At 45.7% G+C, this 6,346-nt stretch overlaps 1 long non-coding RNA gene across 1 annotated transcript; it reads left to right on the top strand.

Annotated features, from left to right (window-relative positions):
* Positions 1-277: 277 nt before the first annotated feature.
* On the top strand, positions 278-5,148 carry LOC135327785 (uncharacterized). The gene is made up of 2 exons (XR_010388172.1): positions 278-757; positions 4,343-5,148. It is a non-coding gene; the product is annotated as an uncharacterized LOC135327785 (long non-coding RNA).
* The last annotated feature ends 1,198 nt before the right edge of the window (positions 5,149-6,346 follow it).

Below are 6,346 nucleotides of genomic sequence, written 5' to 3'. Positions count from 1 at the left end.
GGTTATCGATTTCTGCAGGCAATGAGGTTACATGTGAATTCTGCATTTCCCCCAGGGCTCGAAGGCTTTGCAGAATACAAGTGCCGAAAGACCATCAATTGTGTGCCTTGATGATACGTTTCTGTAAGAAAGACAGCTTGCTCTCTAGCAAGCCATTGCAAACTGTCTGTCTCAAATGTACCCAAGCAGTCACCAGCAAATGTAATTTTGCTTGGTAAACCCTGATCCATGATGTCTGAAATAGTTTGGAACACTCAAAACAAATGCATTGTCTGCCAAATGGCTTTTTGTTATATGAATGCCATGGAAATGTATACTCTTTATTGAGGTCCTGCATTTGATTTCCCATCTCTAGAGTGATAGATCCTGTCTAGGTAATTGGAAAAGAGCATGCCAAGAGTTATCTCACTCTAAACACATTAGGAGCTGAGATAAATCCTGGACGAGCCAAGCTCACAGAAGATGAAATGTAGCAGAAACAACACCAAGTTTTCTAGTCACACAGAGGCAGTGGGACTGACTGCTATTGCAATATGCATGAGGATATACACATCTGTACAGGTACTTGCAGAAAACTGGAGTCTCTCCTGCTAATCCTTTTTCCATTGCTAGAAGTTCCCACACGGTCTGGCAGCACACAGCTGGGACAGGCTGGAACAGCATCTCTCACATGGGCCTCTGCAGTGAAAGCTGAGACCAGAAACAGATCCCAGGCAAGACACAGCTCCTCGAGGACAGTGCAGACTCAGAGTAGAAGGTGAGAAAGGAGAAATTTGCTGTGCCCACCCTTGCACCTCTCGAGGTTTCCCATGCACCAGCTCAGCAGCAGCAAATGCTCCATGGGGGCAGCCACTGCCCAGGGCAAATCGAGGCTGCGTGCATGGGGCAGCAGCAAGGCACGCTCCTGCCAGGTGGGCTTTTTGGAGCAAGGACTTTCCTGACCAAATACAGACCTTTGTAGTTCAGTGCGACAGTCTCCAGTTCACCAAAGAGTCCCCAGTTTGTGGCGCTGTTTTAAAGAGACCTTGGGGAGCCTGAATATTTTGGAGTAACTCTGAGAATTTCAGGCACTACAACTTGCTTTTGTATTGTATGCCACTCAAGTTGATGTTAACATTTGCTATGTACATTTGCCACAATTTCTACCGGCTAACAGAACTGGCCAACCCACGGCAGCTTTATCAGGATTTATCAGCTAATACTTTTCATGAACATCTCTCTGGCTTTCAGGCAATAAACAGGGATGGGATCTGGCACAAAGATGTGGGCAGAAATACCGTATTTCTGATCCAGCCAAGACTTATATTAGCATCTCCAGGCATTTCTCTCATGCAGGGAGCGCAGAGCATCTCCTCTGTGGAAGGGTAACAGGGTTATTTTAACCTTGGTCACTTTTCAGAGCTGGGCAAAGGAGCTGTGAATCTGGCAAAACCAAGGTGGCAGCACCCTCTGGCAGTGAGCCTGGGAGGACAGGAGAGGCTGTGATGAAGCTAGTGACCACTGCTGATACGCTGCTCGTAGCCAGATCACTTGGCTTAATTGTGTCTTGTTCGACAAAGACGTCCCAGCCTCTCACTCTTGGGTGGGGATTCATGTCTAAGAAGCTAGCCGAGCTCACTGCCTTTCACATGTGCAGCATGCACCAGGACATAAACCCAGGAAAGCCTTAAAGAGCCATTTCTGCTCTGTGGTGTGTCACACGAGCTGCTCTGGTTAGTGAAGGTGACAGCAGGGAAGCCTGGCCTGAAAGGAGACCTTTGGAAGACCGGCAGGGAGCAGCGCTGTGGGAGGCACACGCCACCACGAGAGGGTGGTCCCCCTGCACCTTCCTGGGCACCGAGACACCAGAGCGGCCACCGACCCCCAGCAGTGAGCAGGTCCTCAGCGGGCGCTGAGCCAGGGAGGTCTCTGTGGCCATATGCACCCCGGGACCCAGCAGGCCCACCCGCTGCTTTTAGGAAGGGCCTGTTGGAAAGTTTCTGTCCAAAGCCATTCTAGCTGAAAATGTGGTGCAATTAAACAACTTTTCATATTAAAAGTACTGTTTCTGCAGTGAAACAAAACATGCTTTTGTTACAAAGCTAAAAATACCCTGCAGATGAAAGCACTTGCCCAGAAAAGAAGAAACATGGTCTCACCACTGTCCTCAGTCCGAAGTGGTTCAAAGACAGCGACAGGAGTACTTTGGCCACCAGACCCCACGTTAAGCTGTGTTGAAGCTATATCGACTCCTGCACAAGCTGTATATCTGATCTGATCAGCCAGGCATGCAAGATGCATTGGGTTACAGACAGGAGCAGTGCACACATACACACAGGTTTCCATCACCTTCACCAGGGCACTCAGGAAAAAGGCCAAGGCCACACTTCTGGCTACAGATCCCAGGGCTTAAAGAGAAGAACTGAAAATTACCCAACTCATCATTGTCCTGATGCATATATATCAGCAATCAGTTTTGTATTACAGGAGCAGCTGTTGCATTTTTCCAAATGACTCTGCTGGCATTTAGGGTGCAAATACAACGTTCTGCAGGGATGGTGACAGGGTGGTGATACCAGTGGGACTGTTTATATGAAAGTTAGATACCTGCTTAAGTGCTCCCACAGATTGGAGTTCCAACTGACAGGTAAATTCATTGGAGTACAAAAGAGGACAATGTAGTGTAGACTGCGTTTTTCCAGAGAAGGGGATCTTTACAGTAAGTCTTCATCCTTCCCTCACTAGTCTAAAAGGATATCATTGTCTCAGAAGAGAAGCAAGCCATATTCCAGATGTCCAAAGTATTTGAAAGAGGAGGTTTATTAATGACCTGGGGGCTGAGGATAAACAGGCTAGACAAAAATAACCGTCGGGATACAATCAGGAAGTTAACCTTTGCATGCCAGAGGTCTGCGTAGCCCAGGGAGCCAGGCTGATACGGGCGCACACGCTACCGAGCTGGCTTCAGCCATGCAGCTCAGAGCTTTTTCTTTAACACTCTTCTAGCTAGTAAAAAATTGCAATACTGCAGAGGTGGCATACAGATCTGCTAGACAAGCAGCTTCTTCTTTTGTATGCCACATGATCAATTATAATGAGAAAAAATTCTGGCCTCATCACTCATGTCAAAAGCAAGAGCCAATCCATCTTCACGTAGCAAACACTGCCATGAGGACAAAGGGAGGTTTTACCCATTCTTCCTTTTGGATACCCATAATTTATAAGTCCATAGCAATATTTCTGCTGGATCGACATCCACGCAAAAACAGCAACCAAACTAAAATAAATCCCCCTTCCTTAGCTTCACATCTCCGCCGTCTAGCACATAAAAGCCTCTCTGCTCAAAATCAATAATATATGTACTCAGCACACTGAGATCCAGCCCCCCCGCCCTTGCACACACATATTCCCTTAGGGAAAGACTGAAGGAATCAAATTCCATATCTAAACCTTGTTGCAGTCTGAAAGTCAATGAGTCTGGTCTCTGCGATAACCAGGGAGGAGAGGTATTCGTGTCAAGGACACGACGCTAAATGGCTTTTCTGCCAGCCCTCCGTGACTAAGTGCTGTCAGCTCCGGCTGATCACGCATATCCCAGGCCTATGCATGTTGACCTGCACTGGAAACATGCAGCTCTGTCCACCTGCCCTTTGGGGTGGCTGTGCCTTGTCTCTTTGACTTAAGCCTAGGATGGCTCCGCTGGTTACCCAGTGCCAATGGAGGGAGCAGTAAATTGGCTCTCTGAGGTAACTGTGTGACAGCTCCTATACCCTTTTGGGGTGAGTTTAAATAAACTCATAACATCATAACTACATGAGTAAACTTTAGACAAACTAATAAACTTCAAATGTACCCATAACCATAAAGGGGTGAGTTTGAACTGTGGTGGCTGTCAGGTACTGTCCTCCCCTGGGAGGCAGCTGCGAGGTGAGACTTGGGGTGATCGGCCAGAGCCAAGGCTCTTGGTTTGCTCCCCCCATCTTGACATGGCTGGCTTTAGTCAAAGCCTGCAGTGCTTTGCAGCACATGCAAGGGGAGGTACGCTGAGGTGTGTGGGCTCAGGACTGGACACAAACCCCTTGTGTCCCTACCGAGGAGCTCGCATCCCATTCCCACTATCCCCAGTTTCTCCTCAAGTCCCTGCTTCCCAGCCCATTTCTCTAGCCAGCCTCAGTCTCATCAGCTCAGCTCCTCATCCGTCCTATTCCCCCACCCTTATGTCCACTCATCTCCCTTCCCAATGTGTTATATTCACATTCAGCAGTTCTCCCAGCTGGATCCCAGTCCCAACTTTCCTCCCCCAAATCCTTGGCCTTTCTTCCCATGTCTTCACTCACCTCTCATCTTCCTCTTCTCCTGTCAGCTCTCAGCTCCAGCTCAGCATCCCACCAGCCTCCAGTTCAGTCTGATCCCACAGTGGCCCTTCCACATCCTGCCACATCATCAATCTGCAAAGCACATTCTTCAGGCGGGGCAACAAGGAGTGTGCAAGGAGGATGGTGTCTGGTCATCGCCGAAGCTCAGCCATGACATATATGCAAGGAGAAGAAAGAACTGGATCTGGAACTTCATTGTCCATACTGACTGGCTTTTAATTAATGATTTTTGGCTTGGGCCAGCTAGGACTGTCTCATAGAATACTTGTGTGCCTCTGAGTGCATGATCTTTTGGATGCCTGGATCAGGCCTTGGGAAACTTCTTGGCTGATTTTGCCAAAGCTGCTGAATTTCTTTGTATCAGTTTAAGTGGAGCAAAAATTTCTATCTCAAACTGTGCATCATCTGCTTAGGCAAGGCAGGTCCTTCAAGGTGCTGGGTGTGTAAATGGGAAAACAGAGATCACCCAAATCTCTTTGAGGAGCTGGGCCAAAGCTCTTTTGAGACTGGGTGGTTTCTTACTACGTATGGATATGTAGAACTTCATGAACCCCGATCTTGGCTGAGATCTAAGCATTAATAATAGTTGTGCAAACTAGGAATCATTTTCTCATAGTGACATGTCAAAAAATCCATCCCACCCATCCAGAAACAGATTCTGTGGCTTATTCCCATGTTCTCCTGATAGCAAAGTGTTCACACAACTTTACATATTCTAGGCATGCTAATGCTAAGATCTAACACTTACTTTTGAATAAAACAAAATATGTAAAAATAAACGGATGAAAATGCTTGCAAATGGTAAGGTACAATGGAATGACCCACTTGGGAAAACCACATTTTTGACCTCTTAAAAATCATATGAAAAATTCTTTCTTGAATCATCAACTATTTGTATCATTTACCTGATGTTTACGGTCTTCCCCAGCTAACTGTAGTCAGCTGGATTTCTGCAGCATGTGCAAAGTTGTTCCTAAAGACTAATCTAATAATGCATCATTTTTGCCAGTGCTTTTAGCTCATCCAGGAGAAACAATTTCACATTCAGTTCCAGCAAGGGCCTGTTGTTTCAGAAGAGACCAGTTTATCCAGACTGTTTGTGCATCACCAGTTTAAAGGCCCCTCAGCAAACATGCCATTTTGTCTGCAATCTATACCCTGTTTACCCATCCTGCTTCTAGTGCGCTCCCAAGAGGAAGCACCAGCCATTATCATCAGTTGACATGAGTTAACTCTTCTGCTTAATGCATCCCCACAAGAGATATCACACACACACATCAGCTGGTGTTAAGCAGGGAAATGTCTCCAGCCCCCACTACAAGCCATGTCCAGCTGTTATTGTGCTTTACTGAAATTGTTACCTTAAGGTCAAAAGTTGAAGAAAATGTCTTATTATTATTGTATTTATAATGTTCTTATTGGCAATGAGGTGAGCTGGCTGGATCATTGAACTAATCCTTGTATCCACCGAGTGGAAACTCTAAAATGTTGACAAAGTGCTGCTATTTAATCTCAAGGAATGCTTTTTGTTCTAAACCAAAGGCGTCTAAGATATTACAAATTATACCAAGAGGTTTCCATTTTATCACAGTATTCTGATATTTGGAAGAGAAAAGATCTAGAATGGAACCGGTTGAGAATTTTCCAACTCTTGCTTTCTAACTGCTATGTATCAGTTTTTTCCAAATGGAAGGTTTTCATGGAAATATTTTAGTTTTGACAGAGTTGTGATCAGATAAAGGTTTGTAGCTCCATAATAGATTTAGTCAGTCAGTCAATCAATAAATACAATGTTCATTCAGGAAATGGGAGACTGGGTTCAAGTCTGTTCTACTTTATTCAGAGCAAAGATTACTCTGGAAATGCCACATCTCAGGCAATTATTTCACTAATTACTACAGGCTATCTTGATTCATCTTTCTCTTCTTGAAATCTCAAAAAATTCACCAGGCTGGAAATGGTCCCCTTCTCCATATGTTTGCACTCCATTT

Source organism: Dromaius novaehollandiae, chromosome 3, assembly GCF_036370855.1.
Source record: "Dromaius novaehollandiae isolate bDroNov1 chromosome 3, bDroNov1.hap1, whole genome shotgun sequence".
Lineage (NCBI taxonomy): Eukaryota > Metazoa > Chordata > Aves > Casuariiformes > Dromaiidae > Dromaius > Dromaius novaehollandiae.
This window is presented reverse-complemented; position numbering and strand designations above follow the sequence as displayed.